The sequence below is a fragment of the Narcine bancroftii genome, chromosome 11 (genome assembly GCF_036971445.1).
Source record: "Narcine bancroftii isolate sNarBan1 chromosome 11, sNarBan1.hap1, whole genome shotgun sequence".
Taxonomy (NCBI): Eukaryota; Metazoa; Chordata; class Chondrichthyes; order Torpediniformes; family Narcinidae; genus Narcine; species Narcine bancroftii.
This window is the reverse complement of record NC_091479.1, coordinates 12,835,755-12,851,630: the sequence shown is the minus strand read 5'-3', so window position 1 is coordinate 12,851,630 and position 15,876 is coordinate 12,835,755. Positions and strand designations below refer to the sequence as shown.

Genomic DNA, 15,876 nt, shown 5'->3' with positions numbered 1-15,876 from the left:
AAGTACTGGAAGGATGCACGAGAGACAAGTAGAGGGAGAGATCACTGGGAAGAAGAGGCAGTATTTCATGACCTTTTGGACCACCTGCAACCATCAAACTAGTTGTGACAGGAGCTATGCACACCACTGAGATGAATGCCAAGGAAGTTGCCGACATATTCAAAGATTGCACATTTAGATTTTGTTTCACAGCTCAGCTCGGAGTTTACTCCGAGTCCTCCTCCATTTACAGTTGCAAGGGAATTTCTTGAATTAAGCATGCCGCCCCCTGATTAATTAAGATTGAGATTCCAATCAGTGAAGTTGGAATCAAGTAATAATATTCTGCATGCATAATTTTCCCGACACGGATAACAAACTATTCTGCAAGGAATAATCTGTGCAGATTTTAAAGTGCCAGAGGGGCACGACAGTAGTTTGTGCTACTACCTCACTGCTCCAACAACCTGTCCTGGAGCTAACACAACGAGGCAATAGCAAAAAGGGCACACCAACATCTTAACTTACCAAAAAGTCTAAGGAGATTTGGCATGGTCATCAAATACACTATCAAACCTCTGTAGATGTTCTGTAGCTGGTCTACTGACTGCCTGGTTTGGAAACTCAAGAGCCCCGGAATACAGAAGGATGCAGAGAGTGGCAAACCCATCTGGGGCATCGAGCTCCTGTCCACTGCTGATGTCTACATGAGGCAGCTAACATAATCTGGGATGCCCATCACCCTGGTCACAACCTCTTCACTACCTTCAGGCACAAGGTACAAAAGCCCGAGCTCTGTCACCTCCAGGCTCAAGAACAGTTTATTTCCCCTCTAGAACCATCATGCCCTTCAACCCTCCAAACTACCCTAACCATAAACAACTCCAAGATATCTCGCTGCCCTAGTAAAGCATCATCATTTTGGAAGTAAACGCAGCTATGAATATTTACTTAACAGCAACTCCTCGTCCTCCATCAGTCGTGATTGACCATGGATATTACACCTCTGGTTTGTTGAGCAGCATCGACCGTGGCCATGAAGGCCAGCCCTAGAACAGTTGCTCAAATATAGGGCATTGTTGAATTGTTGTACTTGCTCAGCTCTCCGGTCCTCAAACTAACTCCAATCACTCTCTCGCCTCGCTTGAGGCGATGATGAAGAATACCTTGCCATCATCTGCCACTTGTACTTCATCACACGAAAACAAAACTGCATCATCTCACACAACGTATCATAGATTGAGCTTTTACTGCATCACTGCAGTATTTAGAAACTGGAAAGAAATTCAGTGATTTTATTCATAGCCAAACAGAAACCTATTCTGGCCATTGAAATCTGTGTCATCCAGTTACACCCAAATTAACCTACAGCCCCATAAGTTTTGAATGGTGGGAGGTACCTGGAGACAGGAAGAACGTACAAACCGTACCGTCAGGGCCGGATTTGAACCCAGGTCGATGGTGCTGTAATAATTGTAGCTGACAGACAAAAAATAACCTTGCACTACTGGGGATAGACGAGAAATGTTCAATGGTGTCCTTTGAACCATTAGGGTTCACGCCAAGTGAAAATCTAAATACAACTTTGAAAAAGATCAAGGGAGGTTCTTGACCATTGCTTTCATAGTACCAGTCAACATTGCAGCACAGAAACAGGCCCTTCAGCCCATCTAGTCCGAGTCGAACAATTATTCTGCCTCGTCCCAATGACTTGCAGCTAGATGGCTGTTCTCCATACCCCACCCATCCACCTACCTATCCAACGTCAACTTAGATGTCAAAATGGAGACCACATTTCAGCCAAAATTTATCCTTGAATCAGCATTTGCAGGTGTGGGGGGCGGGTGAGGGAACTTTTTAAATAGTGAGGTTGATTGTCACGAATAACACCACTGAAAGCAAGGATTTTTGAAAAGAATGCCAGTTGTTGCAAAAGGGAATGGGACGAGTTATTGAAGAATAATATAGATTAGATTCAAATTTCAGATTTATAGTCAGAATACATACACAACTCAGCTGTAAATTCTTGTTGTGATAAATGTAAGAGGGGAGAGGCTTCTTTAATTCATATGTTCTGGACGTGTCCTAGCTTTGAAAAATACTGGAGGGAGACTCAAACTTCAATTCTTAACATAAATTTAGAGCCTAATCCTTTGGTTGCTCTTTTTGATACAACTGGAGATGATATTCTTTCAACTCCAATTAAATGTCATCTGTCTTTGGCCTCACTCTTGGCTAGACGTGCAGTATTGTATCAGGGGCTCCCAACCATTTTCTTTCCACTCGCATAACACTAAGTAACCCCTAAGCCATCGGTGCTGTGTCATTAGTAAGGGATGACTTAAGGTGGGATGTGAGGGGGAAGGGAAGGTTGAGAATCACTGCTCGAGACCAATTGTTACTGAAATATTTTGCTTGAGGCCCATTTCCTTTGGAGTTATGAAACCTTGCACATAACAAGTCAATGAGGGATGATTAAAACATTGGTTTTCAAACTTTTTCTTTCCACTCACCTGAAGCAATCCCTTAATAATCACAGAGAACCTATGGCAGAGGGAACACTTAAAGTGGGATGGGAGTAGAAAGAAAAAAGGTTGAGAACCATTAGTATAGATAGAAGGTTGCTGCCCCATCCACTCATGCTCAATGGGTCAGGGACATTCTGTCCTGTTTAAATTTATAAAATATTTGTTACTCAATTAATAATTCAAGTACAAGATTTCAAACCTTGGCGACCGTTCCTGAATTACTTTCATAATCTCTAGGCATAATGTAACGGTTGCTCTTGGCAGAGTTACTGAAATTAAGCACGTCCCCACAGCACGGGGGTGAACCAGTAACTGAACTTTACTTGAATCTCTCGCGCTGTTTTTAAGGGGACGATTATTTTCGGTCTGGGGTGCACTGATCTAAGGAAGTGGCATCAGCGCATGGCAGAGTCGCTGCCTGCCCAACACCACACAACCAGGAAGTGGCGACATCTCCCGGGCAATGCGCCAGCTTCTCCCGAGAAGGGAAGGGGGCCCGGCCCATCTCGTCTCAGCCAACTGGGGCGGTCACTCAGCCCACTACAATAATATTATTTGCAAATTTTAAATATTTGCTGTTTTATTTCATGAACGAAGTACTTTTGTTTTAGTCATACCTTGGGTTAGGGAATGGGCTTAGAAATCACACTGTACGTGATAAAAATCTTTCTGATGTCATTTTGTATTATGGTTCAGTCATGTGTTTTATAGATTGGCGACTGATCGAAGTTGTCATTCCATAAATACTTTGTGCACAGGTAGCCCCCCGGCTTATGACCGTAATTGGGACCGATGAGTTGATCGTAACTCGGGGACCTCAGGCTGCCGCCGGGAACAGGGGACTCTAGCAGTACTTTTAATACAAAATATGTACTTGTACAGTAGTTTAAAAAATATATATTTTAAAAATTGGTCATCTGTGCGGGTGGACATCGCTGACTAAGTTGAGGACTACTTGTATGCATGTTTACTTATGAAAATCAATAAGAATATTTAAAAGGAGTGAGCATAAATGGCCATGAGGTTCTTTTTCTGGGTGGGGGGGGGGTTGGGGAACTCTAGGGAGAAAGCCAGAACAACTGAACTGTTCTACGATAAGCCAACATGAACTCAATGAATCATGCCTTCTGTCTACCATCGTGGCATGGTTAACGTAGTGATTAGTGCCACACTAGTACAGCAACCGCGCCCTGGGTTTGAATCCGGTGCTGTAAGAGCGCTGTTAACCACTACACGTTTGTGCATTCACCGAGTTTGCATGGGTTTTCTCCCACCATCCAAAACGTAGAGCGTTGTTGGTTAATTTGGGCACCACAGCTTTAAATGACCAGAATCAACTTCCACTGTGTTGTGAACATTTGAAAAAAAATTAACTGCTTCATTCTATTCATTGAGAGAACATCAGGCAGGAAATGATGATGGAAAAAAAGACGAAGTGCAGAGAAAGGGCAACAAAATAAAAATGGAGTAAGTGATATCAGAATGAAAGAAAAATGCATAATATCCCTTGCCACCTTAATTGATGATCTGCTGTTATTCATTGGACTCTGCAGGAGTCCAATTTAAAATGATGGTTCTTCCAAGAAGACAGGAAGCACAGCGTTAATATCACTGGCCAAACACAGAGTTATGCGTCTTGTCAAGAAAATAGAGTTTAAAACAAAAAACATTGTGGTTTAGAGCAGATCAGAATATATCGTCACGAACAAGTCATGAGAAGGCAACGTCTTTGGTTCATTAATCATTCAGGAATCGGATGGTGGAGGGGAAGAAGCTGACCTTGTGCCTCTGAGTGCTCGTCTTTAGTCTCCTGTACCCCCCCCGCCCCTTCCCCCCCCCCCTCCGATGGTTGCAGAGTGAAGAGGGCCTGGTCTGGGTGGTGGGGGTCTTTGAGGATAGATGCTGCTTTTTTAAGACACCGCCTCGTGTCGATGTGCTGGATGGAGTGAAGTCTGGTGCCTGTTGTGTCACCGGCCAAGTTAACAACCCCTGGAGTTTATTCTTGTCCTGAGAGTTGGCGCCTTCATACCAGGCAGTGACGTAGCTGGTCAGAATCCTCTCCACGGTCCTCCTGTAGAAGTTTACGAGCATCTCCGGTGACATACCAAATCTCCTCCGACTCCTAACAAATTATAACCGCTGGCCAGCCTTCTTTGTGACTGCATCAATGTAATGGTTCCAGGACAGATCCTCGGAGATGTGGACACTCAGAAATTTGAAGCTCTTGACCCTCTCAACTACCGAGCCCTCAACGAGGACTGGGTCGTGTTCACCTGACTTCCTCCTGTAGTCCACAGTCTCCTGGGTTTTGCTGACGTTGAGTGCAAGGTGGTTATTACTGTGACACCACTCAACGAGCGGATTCATATCCCTCCTGTACACTTTCTCATTGTCGTTTGGGATTCTGCCAACAACTGTGGTGTCCTCTGGAAACTTGTAGATGGCATTGGAATTGTGCCTGGCCACACAGTCGTGGGTGTATAGCAATTGAGAATTGAGATTTAGTTCTCAATGAAAAATCTCAATCTTTGAAACAGCAACTTTGGGACTTGTGGGTAGGAATTAGATTCACAACCAGCTAGAGATTCAGTTTACTTCATTTGCATTAAACCCGAGTAGTATAAACATTGAATTCAGCATTGAACAAATCACTGGAGAACTCTTAGGCTGCAGTTGGGGGCTATTTGCCTCATTACATCCATGCTTGTTCCATTTTAGAAAAGTAGAAATTTTGCTTGGCCTGCAGGAAAAATTGCAGAGTTGTATACGATGTACTCAGACAATATGAACTTTGACCTCATTGTTCATGGCTAATACATCAGTGCCTGGCTTTCTGCTCCAAAAGGAAAATCTCCACTCTGATCCAAGTTTAAATTCAGTGATAACAAACTCAGAAAATGCCGTGCATCATTTTTAATTCAATATTGTATAGTTAAACAACATTCAGGTCAACTAGCGATTCGCACCAGACTGCGGACAGCTGGTGAGTGGCTCAAAGCTGGCTGAAGGAGTACTAGGTATCAGGACCAGGATGCAAGGGAGGGCCAAAAGGTTCAGATGGTTGTCAGTGGTTTTGCCTGAACTCAGGCTGCGGAAGTGTCGGGAGGATAATCTACAGACACTCTGACTCGGGTGGTGGGAGGGAGGGGGCGAAGAGACTCTTGCTTCTTTCTCTGTAACAGGTACTTCAGGAAATTTCTGCCCGTGGCAAATCGGTCTACCTTACAGCAGGCAAAAGCAATTTTGTGTAATATGACCCTGTTTTTGTTATAACACGGATAAATTAAACTTTGAATCAAATGCAAAAACATTTATTTCAACAGGAATGGGGTCTCCCTTTATTGACCACACTCACTGGGAGCATTACCTAAACAGGGCACAAACAATTAGACCCTTTGTATCTTTGACCGTTGCCACCGAGGTGGCACAGGAGCATCAAATTCAGGACTGCCAGGCTGACAAATAGCTTCCACAGGCTGGGAGATTGATGAACAGTATTTTGCAACCAAGTATATCGCCTCAAACCGTGCATCTTGGCGCCTCACAGTTTGGCGGGCAGCAACCTCCTTTGAAGAAGACCGCAGAGCCCACCTCACTGACAAAAGGCAAAGGAGGAAAAACCCAACGCCCAACCCCAACCCACCAATTTTCTCCTGCAGCCGCTGCAACCGTGTCTGCCTGTCCCGCATCGGACTTGTCAGCCACAAACGAGCCTGCAGCTGACGTGGACTTTTACCCCCTCCATAAATCTTCGTCCGCGAAGCCAAGCCAAAGAAAAAAAAAATCCCAAAATATTTATACATCTTCGTTTTAAATTACACCTTGATGAATATTTGATGATTATGTGCCATGTATTGAGTGAGTGTAGGTGTGTGTACTGTGGTCCGGAGAAATTATTTCATCTGGTGGTGTACGTACAGCCAGATATCAAACTGGTAACATAATATGCATCTAACAGTGTAGCCCAGTTTGTGACACAGCCTTTGGTAATGTATCACAAAAGCTGAGCTTTAGTATACAAAACGTTCATCAATTGCATTCAATTCAGGGGCGTAGCCAGATTCTAAAGTTAGGGGGAGCAAGCATAAAAATGGCACCATGACACATACCAAATCATTTTAAATTCATGATACATTTTTTAAAGCATCCTTTTACCATCCGTGGGCCAGATAGTGAATGGTGGATGGGCCACACTGGTTTTTCAGCACCTTTGGACTGGTGGCGGTGGGAATGGACGGATAAAGAATCGTTGAAAAAGCGCCACTATTGAGAAATGTGCTCCCCCTCTTGCTTTGCCACTGATTCGATTGTAGATTCTTTGAGTGTAATCCATTCAGGCTTCAGTAGGTGTGCAATTGCTTGTTCACTTTTTTTTTAATATAAAGTATTCATTTACAGGCATCACTAGGAAAGTAAACATTTAGTGTCAGTCTCTGATTGACTCCTAAATGGCTTGCTGGTTTACAAAGTTCACCACTCAGGCCACACAGACTGGTTAAGGAAAGCAGTTTACTTTCCCCAAAAGACATTACAAACCAATGGTCACCACAACCAACATGAGCGAGGTGAACTTCAATGCCCTAGCTGCGATGGTGGGATTTGAACAGTTATCCAAATGACCAGTCAGGGACCCTAGATTCCAGATTAGTAACTTGAAGACCATGCAGTGAAGTACAAAAGTCGGCAGATGTTGTTAATGTAGTCAAAACACAGAAATGCTGGAAGAACTCAACTTGAGGAAAGGCTCAGGCCCGAAACGGTGAGACTGGCTGAGTTCCTCCAGCATTTGTGTTCAAGACCATCCTATCCAATCTAGAGTCACGTCTTGAGCCACTGATACCATTGGATTTTGGAGCAGAGAAAGGAAAAAGGTCAATGGTTTCATAGCTACAAACTTGGGGATTAACAAGGCAGAGGCGATCATGGTCTGATTCTTAGACATTAGGCCCTTTTCTGGAGGTAAGGGAAACAATTAAAAGACAGTGAATATCTGTCTTTACAGTCACATTTTTCCCCCCACTATAAAAGGGCAGATTGACTGTTTGAACTCACTCCATCTACTTCGGGGAGGCTGGTAGACTCAGATGGAGTAAAGTTGCTCTATCACCTCTGTTAAAGGATTGCCGCTGAATACTGCTCCAAGGGGGAGGCCCGACGACATCATCAGCCCACGACCCAGGAGGCACGCATTGAAAAAACCCATATGGTTAATAGAGGCGATTACATTGTGCAGATCTGACCGAGTCTGCTTGCACTGCTCTTCGGTCGCCATTTTCGAGTATAGGCCGCTTTCCCTTCTCGGCGCGGCTGTTTGAGGTGACGGTGCTACTCCACCACTCGCCCCCGCCTCCTTCAGCCGTGGAAGACGGCACCCAACTCAGCTCTGCTTAAAAGCACCACAGGATCCACCTTATAGGTCGCTACCATAAAAAGGTAAATTTGCCACTTTTTTTTTTAAACTTGAGCCGGGTATAATGTGAGGTTTCAACATTTAAAAAAGGGCTACTATCAGTGTGTGAAAAGTAAAATTACTGGCAGGACCAGGTTAAAATAGTAGGAAACAAAAATCTGCACTGTGGTTGAAGTAAAAAGCACAGCGAGAGAGCATTATGGCTGGTTGCATCCCTGCCTGGTATGGAGGTCAAGAAAAAAAATCTCCAGAGTGCTGTTAATTTGGCCTGTGACATCACGGGCGCCAATTTTCACTCCATCAAAAACATCAATGGGAGGCAGTCTCTCAAGAAAGCACCCTTCTAACCTCAAGGATCCCCGCCACCCAGGCCATTCCCTCTTCACTCTGCTACATCAGGAGCCTGAAGACGAGCACTCAGCAGAAGGAGGACAGTTTCTTGCCCTTTGCCATCAGATTCCTGAATGAATCTCCTTTGATTACAACCCTCCTTTGTCGTCGTCTTGCACTATTTTCACTTACTTGCAAAGTGATTTGCACCGTGGTGCTCCCACAAAGCAAATAAATTTGTGACATGTTCATGACCATAAATTCAGAAGGAATAATGTTGAAGACAGCATCTTAAACACAGCTGCAGGGGAAATGCAAGTGAAATCCAAACAGCATTTGGTTTAACGACTCGACCAGAACTCAGAGACTGATTGTTGTATCAAGGTTGGGTCAAGTATTAAACATTAGGTTCTGCAAATCACACTTGGTCCAGGTTAGCCATGGGCAGGTTTTCATTTTAGCCAGTGTCTTTAGAGATTTGCTTTCACGTGGATAGATAAAAACGATCAGTCCTGAATTTGATGCTCCTGTATCTCGAGAGTAGGTGAAATCAAAGATACTGAGCATTGGACAGAAATGGTCTTCAATAAATATTTGAGTCTTATTTAACCATCATTCTCAGTAAATGTCAAAGTTCCCAGTGATCTTCTCAGCCACTTTAATGACTAAATTCGCACATGAGCATCCAAAATACAAGCAATGCAATTTCTTTTGAGTCTCCGTCTTGTTCTTTAGCAATCCAAGACCAATCATGGGACATTTCATTTGTGCATTTAAATTCACTCATTAATCACCCTTGAGGATTTTTTTTTAAAAAATGAAGATCAATTGCAGCCTTCAGAGGAAATTGCGTCAGAAGGTGAAAGATAATTGACCAGAACCATGATAAACCCAATTTGGAGTCAAGTTGCTTAATTTAATGCCATTTAGGTTGAGGAGAAGTAGAGTCTTTAGGGGGTTTGGAGAAAAGCACGATGTTGGAGAAACTCAGCTGGTCAAACAATGTCCCTTAAATAGCAAAGGGAGAGATACACGTGGTGGAACCACTGTTAATACCATTTGTATCCGCATGGCTGGCTGGCTGATTGAGCCTATGGCTCCTCCCCCTCGATTCCCCTAACAAAGGTAGCAACACCATAATCCCTGGCCCAGAACAATCTCAGGTCAGCAGCACGAGACACGCCTTCTGTTTAGGGTAATAAAAGCCTGTCAAACTTCTAGTCTTTGGGAGTTATTGATAGTGCATCAATGCATACCAACGTTTTTGGGCCCGAGCCCTTCATCAAGGTACGAGGAAAGCACCTGCCTACATTTTACTCATACTTTGAAGGGCTCAGGCCCAAAATGTTGGTTAAGTATCTTTATCTTTGCTACAAAAGTACACAGTTTGACCAGCTGAGTTCCTCCAGCATTCTTTTTACTTCAACTATGATGTCTGCTTTCCTCTTGGGGTGGGGGGGAGGGGAGGATTTGAACAATGAATCTGTGGTCAGTGAAGAGACAACCAATATAACAATGTTTACCCTGATAATTTATGGATGAACGACCTAACTCAAGTCATAATAGTTCCTCCATCCCTCCCTCGAATATCACCTCAACAGAGCCCAAGTGTTCTCATTTCATCTGTACTATCGTCTCGGATCAAGCACCTTTGTTATATCTCCTGGCTGACCTCTCTCCTTCCACGACCCGTTGAAAGCCCTCAGCTTTGACCAAGGACTTGGTCAGCCATTCGAACATCTTCCTCCCTACTTAAAATTTCACTCACAGAGCGAGGATGAAATTGTCAAGGCCAACATTTGCCGCTCATCCCCCAGGTTTTCTTCAGAAAATGGCCGGGTGCCACATCCTTGTGCTGCTGGGATTCAGTCCCAATGACTATGAAGGGACATGAATATATTCTGAAGCTGGGATAGGATTCAACTCAGAGGGAAAGTCGTCTCCTTTTTGTGCACAGTTGACACCAAACACAATGCAGGAGCTCTGCAAATGCAAAGAGTTGTAATTCTTCCCAAATGGCTTCACTATCGTCTCCTCAGCTGCCCACAACCTTCACCACCTCCACAAATAACCAGCCGAATCAATCTCGCATTTACTCATTACCAGTTTGAACCTGTGGCTTCATCATCTGTGATTTAATTTCAAGCCATTTTGGGGACTTAGCTTTTCCTGTAACATTTCCTATTTTATATGCATGAGGATTTTTTAAAATGCAGTAAGTTGCTGTGATTATAGAATCCATTGGATGGATGAAGCAAATTCAATGAAAAAGAATTAGATAAATGCTTGGAGAGGAAAAATGTTCAGGGTTCTGAGGAGGGAGCAGGGAGGAAGATTAATTGGAAAGTTCTTTCAAACTGTGAGCTAATGAACAAAGGGGCAAGTTGTCTTCTCTGTATGATAACACTTGACTTCTTTATTACCTCTCAGATACAATTGAGAAAGGACAGTTTAAAAAGGTAGTACTACAAATCTAATAATGCATAAATTTGGACTTTGGCTGCATTGTTCAGTAATGCCTAGGCTCGTCACTTAATTTTAGTCACGTCAAAAGGAGCCAACATCGATATGTTACTGCAGTAAAACTCTGAATGATCCAGTATCCATTTATTTGGTACCTGACTCACTCATTTCAACACCATTATTCCCTGAGCTCTGGTCAACAAGCTCCACACCCTGGGCCTCTGCAACTAGATCCATGACTTCCTCATTGGAAGACTCGAGTCGGGACGAATTGCAATCATGGACCCCCTCCTCACCAATGATCAATATAGCCACTGCTCTGCTCAACATACATACACACTTAATTTTGAAATTTAGACATACAGCACGGTAATAGTCCATTTCACCCCTTGAGTCTATGCTGTCCAATTTACACCCCATTAACCTACACGTTTTGGAGGGTGGGAGGAAACTGGACCTTCATGGTCGTAGGTTAAACATAATGTGTGCTGAATGCAAAGGGATCATTCACAGAACCACATGCAAACTTGAGAAGCAACGGTTAATATTCCATCTGGGCACTCTCCACCCAGATGGCATTAACCTTGACTTCTCCTGGTTTCTGCTAGCCCACTCCCCATTTGCTATCCTTCTGTCGCCTTTCCTCCAGGTCTCCACCCCCTTCCCACTCTGTTCAGAGAGAGATCCCCCCCTCCCCTCATCCACCTACTACCTCCTGCTTGTGAGACTGTGCTCCTCGCCTTGCCCTCGCGCCCCCCCCCTACCATTTTATTCAGGCGCCTGCCCACATTTTGCTCACGCCTTGTTGAAGGGCTCAAGCCAGAAGTGTTGGTTATGTATCTTTACCTTTGCTGTATAAAATTGACTGTTTGGCCTGCTCAGTTTCTCCAGCTTTTAAAAAAAAATCTTTAATCTCTGTATCTGCCAACTTTTACTTGGATCTTCAATAATGGTTTGAGCCTCATTTAAACATAATTCCGGGCAAATAGCGTCAATAGAGATCCTACTGATCTTCTCAGCCGTTTTGATGATCCTCTCTCGATTTCTAATCCGATGCTTTTCAGTGACCATTCTACATAGGACACTCCCAATTGTGCTTCTGCAAGAGGTTGCCAAGATGGGGCGGGGGGGGCTGGTGGCCTTACCCTTCTCAGCCTCCTTGGGAAGTGCAGGCACTGTCTCACCTTCCTGACTAATGCGGTGTTGTTATGGGTAATTGGTTAATCCAGGGACAGTGGACTCCTGTTTCCCTTATGTATGTGCATGGCTGGCCCGTCCTTTTGTTGCTCCTCCCCAAAGGTCAGCCACACGAGATGTGCCGTCAGTTTATGGTAATTAAAGCCTATCAGTCAGGTAACTTCTAGTCTTTGGAATTATTGATAGGGCATCAATTTTATTACCATACATACACAAACAGTAATACAGTGGTTCCACCACCGGGGGAGGTGTGGCCACAAAGGCAGGAGGTAATGGATAGAGGAAAGGGAGGGAATAGCAGCGAGCAAGCATTCTACAAAGGATGTTGCAGTGAACTGGGATTCCCTGGTAGGGTGTTGTGCTGATGGCTGGCCCTGCCTCCCAGCTCTGCCCCCAGCTGTTCACTTGTGACCCTGGTTTCCCACCCAAACCCAGAACCCTTCTGAAGACCACTGTGAGACCCTACCCTTATAAGCTAATAAAAGTGTTCATTCTCCCTCCAGTCGTGAGAGCTTTTATTCACACTACAAATGTATTGAGAGCAACTGCATCACCTGGTTTGGAAACTGTACCACCTCAGACTATGAAACCCTGCAGATAGTGGAGCCAGCGGAGAAGATCACTGGGGTCTCTCTTCCTACATCTACAACGCAATGCACACGGAAAGCATACAACATCGTAAAGGACTTCTCACATCCTTCTTGTAAACTTTTCTCCCTCCTGCTATGTGGAAGCAGGTACTGTAGCATTTGGGCCCACACCCCCAGATTGTGCAACATTTTCCCCCCAAGCCATCAGCTTCTAAATTCCTAGAACATGCATGTATTAGTATATCATGGATTTCTATCATATTATGACAATATTTAACTCCTATAAATCTGCTCCATGATCCTGGATAAATGTTATCTCGTCTTAACTGTGCATTAGTAGTTATGGTATGAATGGCAAAAAAAGGAGACTTGACTAGGTGAATAGAGGAGGGGAGGGGCAAGGAGAGCAGAAGGGGGAAAGGAGAAGAGAGCAGGTCAGAATTAAGCAGAGAAGTTGAAGTTAAAGCTATCTGGGTGGAGAGCGCCCAGACAGAATAATCAGGTGTTGTTCCTCCAATTTGCAGGAGGTCTTGGTAGGACGGTACACGAGGCCATAGACAGACATGGTTGGCTACTGGGAGGTCTCTATCACTGGTGCAGATGGAGCAAAGATGCTCAAGTCCTGTTTCCATTTAACTGTCCCTGTTTGCTATCAGGTTCAAGGCTCCTTTCATTGTCACAGTATTAAAAATATAATAGACTTTGACTTCTGTCTGCTGCAAGGCAAACAAAGCCACTTTTAGGATTTCCCTAACAATGGGAAAAAGTCCCTCCAAAACTCCAAGAAAGTAGTTCGATTTTCTCATTAGCACCATTGAAAACCGAAAATGTTGGAAGCGCTCGGCAACCTCTATGGAGGGAGAAACAGACTTGATATTTTATAGAGGACAGGGTTGGTGTCACTGGTTCATTAACTCATGGTGTCATCCTCCACCTCATGGACCTATTGGACTGAGCATAGAAGAAACAGAGGGGGTGTGTGGCGGCACTGAGCAGAGAGGGGGCTCTGAAGGTTCAAAAATTAAATTAGCCTAGAGTTTCAGCCTTGTAGGTATATTTATACATTTCAGCTGGGCTTACGAAAAGTGTTTTTGTTGTTATAACAGGGATATCTTTGATTAAAAAATATTTTTTTGCTGAAACTTCAAAAAAAGTTTAGACACAGTCGTTTTGGTGTCACCCGGGAAGGTCCGCACCACCCTGGTTACTCCAGTGATAGAGGAGACGCTTACTGGAGAGAAAATGTAGCTTGGTTAAAGTTGCAGAGAAGATGCACGTTCCTCCATCTGCAACTCCAATTCAACTGTTTTTTTTTCCCTCCCTCTGCAACTTTGGTGAAGTGTGTTAGAACTGGGCCTTTAACTCGGTTTCTTTTTCTCGCAGGCTGCCCGACCTGCTGAGCGTCCCCAACATTTTCCGGTTTTAATTCAGATTTACAACTGCAGGGTTTAAAAAAAAAATTGATGCCGATGATTCCCTTGAATTACAAACAGGCAAGAATCTCAGAAAGTTGAAGCCAAGATGGTGAACTGAATGGTTCAGAAAGGGTCAGTCATAATTCAGAATAAAATTGCAGTACAATTACAATATCGTGGGCTGGGCAGGTTGTGAAGCAGGCATCAATAATTGGTTCTTATAACCCACATGCATTCATGGGTCAGTTACATTGCTTCACACTGATGCATCCAGGGCAGCGGTGTTTCTTTCCCATGCAAGCATGGGGGAGGGGGGGGGTCAGTCATTAATGCACATCAAAACAAGATAAGTGACAAGCAGCAGAGGAAAGACGAGCAGAGGTATTTTTGTGTGACGAGTTGCCATGATCTTAAATACTCTGGCTGCCTGGGCAGTGGGAGCAGATTTAGTCGCAGCCCATAAAACAAATTGAATATTTGAAATTCAAACATCTGAAGGTTGCCTGGAAAGCAATGAAGAGTGGAACTAATTGGATAGTATCAACCAACGGTGGACACAGGAGAAAAACCCTGAATGGCCTGTGTCTGAACAGCTTCACTCGCAGCCGAATCAAAAGCAGAGGAGGGCATTTGTGCTGCGTCAGCCTCCGAATTTGAGACAAATGTAGATTGCAGTACATGGTTCTCAACCCTTTTCCCTCACAGACCACTTTAAGTCATCCCCATGCCATCGGTGCTCTGTGATTAGAGAGGGATTGCTCAAGGTGGGATGTGGGTGGGAATAAAAAGTTTGAAAACCACATAAATGTACCTGATTGACTTGTTAAGTGCACAAAGGAAATGGACCAATGACAATTTTTCTCAAGCAAAATATTTCAGTAACAATTGGGTCTAGAGTAGTGATTCTCAACCTTCCCACTCACATCCCACCTTGAGCAATCCCTTACTAATCACAGAGCACCAGCGGCTTAGGGGTAACTTAAATTGGTCTGTGAATGGAAAGAAAAAGGTTGAGAACTACTGAGTTAGAGTGAAGTGCATTGATTGGCAATAACTGATGCACAGTGTCCAGCAATCGCTCGTTTAGGTACCTTGCCCTTCAGCGTGGGCGATCAGATCTCTCCATCCATCATAGTCTCTGACCATCTGACTGTGATAGTCTCGCCAATCCCACAAAAAAAGGAAAGTAGAAAAAGGTCACCCACCTGCCCACGGCACCACTACACATTTAACATGATCTTGGCAGATTCTGCTGGCCTCTCTCTATTCTCCTCCGGGCCAGTTCTACATAACCCTCAGTTCCACAATCATCCAAGTAATTTTCCTATCCCCACCTTAACTAATTCTACCAATCTGGTTTCCACCACTCTTGGGGACAGAATTTCTGAGATGCATTATCCTCCAGAGAGGAAATTTCTCTGCACCAGGTTAGGTTCTTGTTGGCTTGAACAAGGTCACCCAACCCCTCCCCATTATTCTACACATCAAGGAAAACAGACCCAAATTGTAGATCCTTTTGTGATAGGACACTCAACGGTGTGGTTAATTGACCTCCATTTCAGGGTCACCTTGTACTCCTGGAAGTTTTGTTACATCATGCTGTTGGGTCCTTTATCCCATCCCCACACCAGGTATTAACCTATCTGAAAGGGATCAGAATCTAATTTATAGAGATACAGCATGGTAATAGGTTCTTCCTGCCCGCATTCATCCATGTGACCAATTATCCAAGTAACCGTGCAATTCTTTGGAAGGTAGGAGGAAACCATAGCTCCTTGAGGAAGCCCGCAGAGGATAAAGGGAGAGCATACAAACTCCTTCCAGAGCACGGCGGATTCAAACCCAGGTCGTTGACCATCACACTGCCAACCCTCCTAGGAAGCAGAAAAACTCACTGCGCAAACTGCACCATGATTTCCTGTAAATCACCAACCCGGCATTTTAAGGGGGGGGGCCCGCTTCAA

The 15,876-nt window shown here is 44.2% G+C and overlaps 1 protein-coding gene across 28 annotated transcripts in view; it reads right to left on the bottom strand.

Moving 5' to 3' along the window:
* Window positions 1–15,876, bottom strand: part of LOC138745528 (CUGBP Elav-like family member 4) — a 692,803-nt gene that overhangs the window by 633,476 nt on the left and 43,451 nt on the right. The gene's annotated exons all lie outside the window — the stretch shown is intronic.